Below are 12,462 nucleotides of genomic sequence, written 5' to 3'. Positions count from 1 at the left end.
GGTGAGTAAACACGTATTCACTGATCATCAACGTTAAGAGTTAAAACAAGTATTCACTAATCATCAACATTATGAGGCAGTTGTGTGTAATATGCAAACGAGGAGATGACAGACACATGTCATACCATATATGGAGATGCCTCTAAATGATGTTGAAAAGTTGAAGAACAAACTATTGATGTTATTTGAATTCTCGACAGCAATTTACAATATATGCCCCATTTACGATATTAATTTGAAAGATGGTTGCTCTATCTTCAACAGAAAGGGCAGACCTCGGTACGTCGGTGTAGCTCTATATAACTCACAAGTATATATAAACGCGTGTGTGTGTGTGTGTGTGTGTGTGTGTGTGTGCGTGTGCGTGCGTGCGTGCGTGTGTGTGTACTTGCAGATAACAGTCAAGAAATAATCAGCCCTGAAGAAGATACAAACAGCAACAATGAAGGAGTTGTGATATTTGAAAACTTTGATATATGTATTGAATTATATTAAGAGTTATTATTTATTTATCTGGACTATGAATTTCAATTGAATAATAAGTCTACTGCAATACATATCCGTTTATATTGTGGGGGGGGGGGAGGCACTTCTTAATTATGCCAGGAATAGCCCTTAAAATTATACAGCATTTGATGTACTCATGAATGTTATCTATTGCTATTTTTTAGGCTCCTCATAATACGAAATCCACAAGCAGAATGAAAACACGGAAGGTGAACCATTAAGTTTATAGCTTAGGCTTTTGATTTAATTATTGATTTTTGCATGTATTCATAAAAATCTCCATTTCATATCTGTCTTATTTTTGTTAATATAAGAAAAAATATAACAGCTATAATATAGAATGCTATTATAGCTCACCTGGGCCATACTTGCTCAAGGTGTATTTCGTGATTAATGGCTTGAAGATAGATGCTCATTAATTTTTAAATGATTATTAAAAAAAAATATTGCAGATTCTTAAATCAAGAGTCCTAATGCAAAGTTTATATTTTGTTTAATTCAGAGGATGTCCTCTTTTACTATCCCCAAGATAGGCCTTTGAAGAAAACCAAAACAGATGTCCTCTGTGTGTGTGAACATCCAAATGAAGGGTGAAATATGTTCATTTCTTTTTCTAGTTTGTGAGCTACATAGATAATATTGACAGACAGACATAAAATTGTAAGTATGGAACAACATTGAATTTGGTGTAAAGATCTAGGATCTTACATTATAACAACAGTAAAGTCAAATGGTATTTACAAGGAAGAATTATAGAACAACTCACTGGTGAAAATGGTTTGTTTAAATTTTTATTTGTTTTGTTGTTTTATTGACATATTCTACTTCAGAAATAACTGGCATTGTGATATCTGTAAGCAACAGTTCCATCATGGGTGCTTTAAGAAAGATGCAGTCCACAGAGATGTTGACGTATCAATTTGTCCAAATTGTGACAAAGAGGTGAAAATGTGTATACACTTGATCTTGTTGACCATCTAGCATTATTTATAATGGCACGCATTTTTACACAATATATTAATTTTTCAGGAAAGCTTATATGTTAAGTAGGATGCTCATATTTACTTTGGATTTCAATCTTTGGATGTATAATAAATGCTGTCTTGTTACTATTTTACAGCTGCAAAAGGTGATGAAACATTTACAAAACATTGTGAAGTGTGAGAAGTCAGTCTGGTATGTACTTAATTTTTATAGTCTCATCTGAGAAAATTCTGTTTAAGTTGATTTTGTGATCGACCTTTGTCTGTCATGCTGGTATTCAGATTACATTTTGCTTTTGACATGTTCTGTCCAATTTATTTTACAATAAAAAGAATAAGGCATATTGGATGATAATACTACTGTACAAATGTACATAGTTAGTTTATATACCACCCCAAAATGCAAATTGAAAGTGTTCAATACTTCAAAGAGTTACGGTTGTGTTTGTGCCATTCTTGAAAGCTCTGATTTAATTGGTTTGTGAATGAGAAACCAATTCAAACCTGTACATAAATGGGTGCAACAACAATTCCTTCTTTAAAACATTTGAATTTGTGAAACAGTATGAAGGTCAAATAAAGGCTCTAATTCTTATCAACACGCCAAGACTGGAGCTTGATAAAAGTATTTCATGTCTTTGTGTACTAAACTTCTCATGACTTAGTTGAGCAGTACAAACCTATCTTAGCACCCTTGTTACCAACAGTCTGAACACATGAGAATGGGAATATTGTGACTAAGTTAATCTATTAATGTAGTAAGAAATGTGCTTTCATTTCATTAATTTCATTAAACAATAATTGAATACTTTACCAATTTGGTACAGAAAATATACATGACACATTCTGTGATAATTGTTCACTTTTTTATACCTCCGGTTCTTCCATTAAATTGATATGTTATCCTTTTCTGATTTGCAAACAGTGGCATACCTAGTCATCGGCGGCACCATCAATTTGTAGCAAACTCATGCCAATACACAAGAAAGTACAGGCCTGTGTATGGTTATGCTGAAACATTCCTGAGATCTGAGGTATTTTGTTGCAATGGCTTATCTGTGTATATCATTACATGTTTGAAAAAAATACAATCATGTAGATGGGAGGTTTTTCAATTTACTTCAATTTAAATCATCACGTTTGTTTGTGATGCTAGCATTGTGAGTTTCTTCTCAGCTACCAGAGTCCTAATTCAATAAATGTGTAATTGCTATCAATAAAACACAAAATACATAAACTTAATTATCCAAACTTTTCATCACTATTTGTTTTGTCATTTACTATGTCTTTCATGATTTTGATTCATTTTTATTGAATTTCAGGTCATGGATGAAATTATCAAAAGAATTTCAGATGAGGTTTTAGTACAAGAAGAGTAAGTACATTGTGTTTTATGAAACAATAAATTCGGGGGTTATCATCTGTAAAGTTGTACCTTTAATTTATTAGACTGGTTGTTTATGTAATTTCTACTTTATTTCACTTCAGTAAGGTCTGCAGTATGAAAAGAGCAACATTTGGGGAACGGGATGGCAGCACATCTTTACAAAGTACAGAGTGTAAGTGAGCATATCATTGAATGAACGATTATTTTGCACTTACATACCCAGAATAATATTCCTTTGGAAAAACTTGTGGGGTCTATTCTTATTTTTAGTCAAGTTCTACGAAAATACAATTTCATTTTTTTTCAGGTTTAGAATAGTTTTGCATGGTTATGGTTTATGCCTAACCTATAACATATTTATTGGACCTCTAGTAAAATAAGGTGACAAAATGTAGGCAAAAGGCAATTGCTTTTATCATATATATTTTAAAACTATATTTTCTGTGAAAAGAATAGCATCAATTCTAAACCTGTTTTCTTTCAGTATCTACCTGGAATATGTAACTTTCATGCTTACATAAGTGACATAAAAAAAAATTGTGTAACATATGGCCATGTTGCAGCACATTTATGCAAGGAAAATGGCAGATGTTCTTTTTATTATAAAATTTTATGGTCAGGTTTTTTCGGATGCTCTGGGTACCCAACTTCTTTTTATTTTCTTAAATGTCCTTCAAATCTCTATATCAATTAGTTTGTGCCTTTACGTAATGCAACATTACCTAGTTAAGATGTATTTAAGGATTGGTGACATTTTTCTTGCGTTAATGCTGTATGAATGCAATATGACATGCAAACAAATTCAATAAAGCGCACTAGCGCATGAAAACTATCTGTAACTAAATATACAGCTTCTTTCACTTCTACTAAAAATGACAACAACAATAATTGATATTAAAACTACAAAAATTGCTGCTGCTGTTGCATCAGCTGCTTCTGATAAATATAACACTACAACAACGACTTAAATTAATAAAGCAACAACGGTGACAAATTCTACTTCTGCAACTTACTCTTCTACTACTATACTACAACTGCTACCACCACTACTACTATTTCTGCTGCCATTTTAACTACTGCAGCTGCCACAACGTAAATTCGACAACTGGTTTCGCTACTCCTTTTCTAATTCTGTTTGCTGCCTGTAATACTACAACTTGTTTTCACTGTTGTTGGTGTGATGTAACATATTAAAACAGAAAACTGTTTCTAATTGTTGTTCAATATTTGTATAATACTTGTTGTGCAAAACGAATGGAGTGGATATATAGAGCGTTCTAACACATATATTATTCATATCCAGAGTCAATATATGGGCAACAGTGACGAATGCGAACACATCTAGATCATCACAGATTACCAGATGTCCACTCTAAAACTTATATTACACGTGCTATTGACACTAATGTGTTATTTTACGATATTTTGTAAAAACACTTATGGCATTAATAAATGCCCTATTTTCATTCAAAGCTTGTGTTACGTTTCTCCTTCATCCATACGAGTTCGACCCGGCCTGTCACTTACATGACTTAGTACCATGACGTTGAGCAATACATAAATATTAATCATGTCCAGAGTCAATATAGTGGTAACAGTGACAAGTGCGAACACGTCTAGACCAACACAGATTACCGGATGTCCGTTCTAAAACTTATATAAATCATGTCCAGAGTCAATATAGTGGAAACAGGGACTAGAGCGAACACATCTAGATCATCACCGATTACTGGATGTCCGTTCTAAAACTTGTATTTATCATGTCCAGAGTCAAGATAGTGGTAACAGTGACGAATGCGAACGCGTCTAGATCATCACCGATTACTGGATGTCCGTTCTAAAACTTATATTAATCATGTCCAGAGTCAATATAGTGGAAACAGGGACAAGAGCGAACACATCTAGAGCACCACCGATTACCGGATGTCCGTTTTAAAACTTATATTTATCTTGTTCAGATTCAATATAGTGGAAACAAACGAGTGCGAACACGTCTATATCATCACCGATTACCGGATGTCCGTTCTAAAACTTATATAAATCATATCCAGATTCAATATAGTGGTAACATTGACGAATGCGAAAAGGTCTAGACCATCACCGATTACCGGATGTCCGTTTTAAAACTTATATTAATCATGTCCAGAGTCAATGTAATGGTAACAGTGACGAATGCGAACACATCTAGACCATCACAGATTACCGGATGTCCGTTCTTAAACTTATATTAATCATGTCCAGAGTCAATTCAGTGGAAACAGACGAGTGCGAACACGTATATATCATCACTGATTTCCGGATGTCCGTTCTAAAACTAATATAAATCATTTCCAGATTCAATATGGTGGTAACAGTGACGAATGCGAACACGTCTAGACCATCACCGATTACCGGATGTCCGTTCTAAAACTTATATTAATCATGTCCAGAGTCAATATAGTGGTAACAGTGACGAATGCGAACACGTCTAGACCATCACCGATTACCGGATGTCCGTTCTAAAACTTATATTAATCATGTCCAGAGTCAATATAGTGGTAATAGTGACGAATGCGTACACGTCTAGACCATCACTGATTACCGGATGTCCGTTCTAAAACTTATATTAATCATGTCCAGAGTCAATATAGTGGAAACAGGGACAAGTGCGGAAACATCTAGATCATCGCCGATTACCGGATGTAGGTTCTAAAACTTATATTTATCGTGTCCAGAGTCAATATTGTGGTAACAGTGACGAATGCAAACACGTCTTTATCATCACCGATTACCGGATGTCCGTTCTTAAACTTATATTTATCGTGTCTAGAGTCAATATAGTGGTAACAGTGACGAATGCGAACACGTCTAGACCATCACCGATTACCGGATGTCCGTTCTAAATCTTATATTAATCATGTCCAGAGTCAATATAGTAGTAACAGTGACGAATGTGAACACGTCTAGACCATCGCCGATTACCGAATGTCCGTTCTAAATCTTATATTAATCATGTCCAGAGTCAATATAGTAGTAACAGTGACGAATGTGAACACGTTTAGTCCATCGCCGATTACCGGATGTCCGTTCTAAAACTTATATTTATCATGTCCAGAGTCAATATAGTGGTAACAGTGACGAATGTGAACACGTTTAGTCCATCGCCGATTACCGGATGTCCGTTCTAAATCTTATATTAATCATGTCCAGAGTCAATATAGTAGTAACAGTGACGAATGTGAACACGTCTAGACCATCGCCGATTACCGAATGTCCGTTCTAAAACTTATATTAATCATATCCAGAGTCAATATAGTGGTAACAGTGACGAATGCAAACACGTTTAGTCCATCACCGATTACCGGATGTCCGTTCTAAACCTTATATTAATCATGTCCAGAGTCAATATAGTGGTAACAGTGACGAATGTGAACACGTCTAGACCATCGCCGATTACCGGATGTCCGTTCTAAATATTATATTAATCATGTCCAGAGTCAATATAGTAGTAACAGTGACGAATGTGAACACGTTTAGACCATCGCCGATTACCGAATGTCCGTTTTAAAACTTATATTAATCATGTCCAGAGTCAATATAGTGGTAACAGTGAGGAATGCGAACACGTCTAGACAATCACTGATTACCGGATGTCCGTTCTAAAACTTTTATTTATCATGTCCAGAGTCAATGTAGTGGAAACAGGGACAAGTGCAGACGCATCTAGATCATCACAGATTACCGGATGTCCGTTCTAAAACTTATATTAATCATGTCCAGAGTCAATATAGTGGAAACAGGGACAAGAGCAAACACATCTAGATCATCACAGATTATCGGATGTCCGTTCTAAAACTTATATTAATCATGTCCAGAGACAATATAGTGGTAACAGTGACGAATGCAAAAAAGGTCTAGATCATCACCGATTACCGGATGTCCCTTTTAAAACTTATATTAATCATGTCCAGAGTCAATGTAATTGTAACAGTGACGAATGTGAACACATCTAGACCATCACGGATTACCGGATGTCCGTTCTTAAACTTATATTAATCGTGTCCAGATTCAATTCAGTGGAAACAGACGAGTGCGAACACGTATATATCATCACTGATTACCGGATGTCCGTTCTAAAACTAATATAAATCATGTCCAGATTGAATATAGTGGTAACAGTGACGAATGCGAACACGTCTAGACCATCACCGATTACCGGATGTCCGTTCTAAAACTTATATTAATCATGTCCAGAGTCAAAATAGTGCTAACAGTGACGAATGCGAAAAGGTCTAGATCATCACCGATTACCGGATGTCCGTTCTTAAACTTATATTTATCATGTCCAGAGTCAATATAGTGGTAACAGTGACGAATGCGAACACGTTTAGACCATCAACGATTACCGGATGTCCGTTCTAAAACTTATATTAATCATGTCCAGATTCAATATAGTGGTGACAGTGACAAATGCAAACACGTTTAGACCATCACCGATTACCGGATGTCCGTTCTAAAACCTATATTAATCATGTCCAGAGTCAATATAGTGGTAAGAGTGACGAATGTGAACACGTCTAGACCATCGCCGATTACCGGATGACCGTTCTAAAACTTATATTAATCATGTCCAGAGTCAATATAGTGGTGACAGTGACGAATGCAAACACGTTTAGTCCATCACCAATTACTGGATGTCCGTTCTAAAACTGATATTTATCATGTACAGAGTCAATATAGTGGTAACAGTGACGAATGTGAACACGTCTAGACCATCGCCGATTACCGGATGTCCGTTCTAAAACCTATATTAATCATGTCCAGAGTCAATATAAGTAGGGTAAAAAGGGAACTCTCGCGGTCATCTTTGGCGGTTTCCCGCGTTAGCGACCATCTTTGGCGATTTCCCGCGTTAACGGCCATGGGACTCTCGCGGCCATCTTTGGCGATTTCCCGCGTTAGCGGCCATGTTTGGCGATTTCCTGCGTTAACGGCCAGGGGACTCTCGAGGCCATATTTGACGGTTTCCCGCGTTAGCGGCCATGTTTAACCATTGTTTGAAATCCAAGACAAAGGGTCATTGTTTAACTGGGTCTCCATTGATTAACAGTATTCATTTCAATAGAAGGGATATAAACAATAGCATTGTCACACTAATCACATCAGTGTATTGTATGTCAAAGGACAACCCATCCAACGTTTCTAACATAGGGTCATCGACCTAGGATCTATTTAATGGTATTGTTTTCCCTCATCAGACGATGGACTTATCATAACCTCCACCATCTTTATATGTGATCAAACGGATTCTTTTATATGTAAGATCACAGGTCATTGACAAACAAAAGTTCATCAGAACCCAGCCATCGCGTGATCGAAAGTGATTTCAAGAAATTGAATGACTAAAGCCTGACCGTTTAGTGTCAATTCGTACAACAACACCATATCTAATAGCCACCCAATTACTCTCCAACGTACCCATTGTAATAACTTAAAAGTGAAGACAGTTAAATGAGCTGCTGATGGCTCAAAAGACGAGATTGTCGTTATCATATATCTAGTTTATCATTCAGGGTGACTAAAGCTCTTCCATTGTGGTGAGCTATCACAATAAATCACTTATTAAACCATTGTCAAATGCCAGCGCTCGATTCACTGGACTCTGTTTATCATTATGGACACCTCCGTTGAACCTTACAATGACATGAAAGTTTTTCAAACAACTTACTAAATAATCTTTTATTTTGACCACCAAAAGTAGGTTTTGAAGATATAACAGTTTTGTCCTCTCTTAGCTTCTTTTGAGTTTCACTATTTTTATGAAATCGGTAAAGGATTCACACAATTTCTTTATCAAATAACCTCATACCTTAAAGGTATGATGTATCGTTTACATTTCATTAAATCAACCCTACAGAAATGTTAAGATGTGTTCGATCTTATTGTAATGAAAACGTGAATGTTTTTTATTATTTATTTTTGTGTATAACTATTTCATTCCATTAATACAATACTTTAAAATTTAAAAAGACCAAATTGAGAATTATAAGTTGAGGACATGTCTGACGAGCTATTTTATACCATTCCGGTATGTTGTATCAATAAATAAAATATCAGACAAGATTTTAATATTTATTTTCTTATAAGTACAATACAATGCAAATATAAATAAAGTTGATTATAATTGAATTCAAACAATTTGTTTAACAAAGATCATACATTTTTATTTATTTTTTTTATTTATTTTAGGTTACATTTCAACAGTAGAGCAGTAGATAACATCACATGAAATTAGATGTAATTTGGTATAAAACATAGAAATTATATGTCTTGTATCTTATGATGTCCATAAGCATATGATTTAATTCCATCTTCTAATAAAAATCTTTTGTCATCAAAACTAGATAATCCTACTTTGCTGATTGTTTCCAGATAAATTTTATGGTTATGACTTCTTAATGAATGCATTGTTGAGTGCATTTGAGAATTAATAAATAATACATGTTTATAATCATTAAGAGTCAATGATTTTTTAACAACCGCTTTTGATATCCCTTTTGCTCTTTTCTCATCTATATCATCACACTTAAATGCATACATTTTCGATCGCAAACCGCAATATTCACTAATACATTTCTCATTTGTTTTACTTTTCATTTTTCCCATTACTTTTTTGTTGAAGTCACTATATAAAAAATGATCTTTAGGGTACTCTGAAGTGTCAAACAAATGTGAATAGGCCAACATATCTTGGAAAATGTCCGGTGTTGTACATGATACTAAAAATGAATCTGTGTCCGTTAATTCTAGCTCAACGTTGCTACCATACACATTTTTCAAATGATTATAATAAAAATCGTACATGGTATATTTTGACAAATCAAGGATACTCATTCCAACAAAAATTGGTTTATTTAATTTAATTTTTTTGCGACTTAATTCAACACCAACAAGGTCTTCAGAAAAAATCCGGTGCATCTTATAAGTGGGTTTGGATGACACCTTCTGTAGTCGTTTTTCTGTATGAACAAGTTCTACGGACCGATGCTTCCGAAGATTTTCCATGGTTTTTCTTGAAAGTAAACAAAATTTTTGGTAAGTACCTTTTCATCATGTTAATCTTTACTCTGAACTGCTCAATATATGTTTTTATGATGGTATCCGTCGTTATCTTAGATACCTGTGTTTTGGATGAGGGATATGAAAATGGGACCGAAAAATACACTTTTTACTTGCCGGTAGTTAGTTTTCGGTGCGGGGTGATACAGGAATCCAGTGGATTTCACGTGAAATCCACTCAAAACGTGAAATCCACTCAGAACTCAGTTATTTTAATTAATAATTTAATTTTTTTATAAACATATTAGAAAGTGCCTCATGAAGGGTTTATATTTCAAATTTTATTGAAATTGGTCAAAAAATAAAGAAGTTAGAGCAATTTTTCATTTTTTTTCAAAAATAGATCGGAAATCGAGGTGAAATCCAGTTTTCGAGAAGTGAAATCCACTCATAACTCATTAATTTTAATAAATAATTTTCTGTTTTTGTATATTTATTAGAGAGTGCCTCATAAAGGGTTTATATTTCAAATTTTATTGAAATTGGTCAAAAAATGAAGAAGTAAGAGCAATTTTTCGAAAATAGATCGGAAATCGAGGTGAAATCCAGTTTTCGAGAAGTGAAATCCACTCTTAACTCAGTTTTATTAATTAGTAATTTTTATTTTTTGTATACATTTTGGAAAGTGCCTAATGAAGGGTTTATATTTCAAATTTTATTGAAATATATCAAGAAATGAAGAAGTTAGAGCAATTTTTCGGAAATCGAAGTGAAATCCACATTTCGACAAGTGCAATCCACTTTTTCAGACGTGAAATCCACTCATAACTCATTTATTTTTAACAAATTAATTTTTCTGTAGAACAGATAATTGAAAGGGCTTCATAATGGGTTTATATTTCAAATTTTATTAAAATTGATCCAAAAATAAGAAAGTTGTAGACCTATTTTGAAAAAAGATCGGAAATCGAAGTGAAATCCACATTTTGACAAGTGAAATCCACTTTTTGAGACGTGAAATCCACTCATAACTCATTTATTGTTAAAAATATTATTTTTTTTGTTGAACAAATAATTGAAAAGGCATTATCATCGGTTTATATTTCAAATTTAAATGGAATTGGTCCAAAAATGAAGAAGTTTGATAAATATATTTAAAATTGATCTGAAAGCGTAGTGAAATCCACATTTTGACAAGTGAAATCCACTTTTCCAGACGTGAAATCCACTCATAACTCATTTATTTTTAACAATTGTTTTTTTGTTGAACAAATAATTGAAAAGGCATTATCATCGGTTTATATTTAAAATTTAAATGGAACTACAACAATAAGCATATTTATAACTAACATCACAATAATTGCTTTTAGCTCGTATTAATCTGTGAAATTACGTAATATGTTTCCTGATGGCGTGAAAGTATTTAATGTGTCCTTTGTTTTTGTAGTGCACCATGTCACTGTGATAGTCCTTATGAAATCTTATGTCCTTCATTTCAATGCATTGTACACTTTTTCGAACAAGATTATTGATGCGTTTTCTCTGTGCGTTGAAACTTTTTTTGCTTAGAAATTTGTCTTTGAAGTTTCCCCTTTCTGTTTACCTGTGTATATTTTTATCATATTTTGCTATTGTTTATTTTGTGTAATTATTTTCCTTAACTGTTGTGAACATACCTTTTCATTATCTCTCATCATTGTAAACCAAGTTAAACATATGATTTCACTTGGTGTAACTTTGTTCTGTTGTATTTGTTTGTTTATTTTTTTATTTTTTTTATGATTACGTACATGTATATCAACCAATGTACATGTATAAATAACCATTAATAAATGTCTGGCATAAACAAATAATACAAAACAATTCTCGGATTATTTATTAAATTTTTAATATTTTCAAAATTCGAAAGTAAAAAAGGGCCATGATTGAGGGCGCCTCCACGTGGTATGACCTGGATGTGTATGGATATTGTGTTTATCATGAAAAAAATTAAACAATTATGCATACACAACAAAACGCCCTCACAATATAACTTCAACTTTCTTATTTTTGGATCAATTTGAATAAAATTTGAAATATAAACCCATTATGTAGCCTTTTCAATTATTTGTTCAACAAAAAACATAATTTGTTAACAATAAATGAGTTATGAGTGGATTTCACGTCTCAAAAAGTGGATTTCACTTGTCAAAATGTGGATTTCACTTCGATTTCCGATCTTTTTTCAAAATAGGTCTACAACTTTCTTATTTTTGGATCAATTTGGATAAAAATTGAAATATAAACCCATTATGAAGCCCTTTCAATTATTTGTTCTACAGAAAAATTAATTTGTTAAAAATAAATGAGTTGTTAGTGGATTTCACGTCTGAAAAAGTGGATTTCACTTGTCAAAATGTGGATTTCACTTCGATTTCCGAAAAATTGCTCTAACTTCTTCATTTCTTGATATATTTCAATAAAATTTGAAATATAAACCCTTCATTAGGCACTTTCCAAAATGTATACAAAAAATAAAAATTACTAATTAATAAAACTGAGTTAAGA

The 12,462-nt window shown here is 33.5% G+C and overlaps 1 long non-coding RNA gene across 1 annotated transcript; it reads left to right on the top strand.

The window, feature by feature from the left end:
- The first annotated feature begins 1,019 nt into the window (after positions 1-1,019).
- On the top strand, positions 1,020-2,902 carry LOC128230339 (uncharacterized). The gene is made up of 5 exons (XR_008260200.1): positions 1,020-1,097; positions 1,338-1,449; positions 1,628-1,683; positions 2,416-2,524; positions 2,813-2,902. It is a non-coding gene; the product is annotated as an uncharacterized LOC128230339 (long non-coding RNA).
- The last annotated feature ends 9,560 nt before the right edge of the window (positions 2,903-12,462 follow it).

The sequence above is a fragment of the Mya arenaria genome, chromosome 4, assembly GCF_026914265.1.
Source record: "Mya arenaria isolate MELC-2E11 chromosome 4, ASM2691426v1".
NCBI classification, from domain to species: domain Eukaryota; kingdom Metazoa; phylum Mollusca; class Bivalvia; order Myida; family Myidae; genus Mya; species Mya arenaria.
The sequence above is the reverse complement of the archived record's forward strand: the minus strand, read 5'-3'. Positions and strand labels throughout refer to the sequence as shown.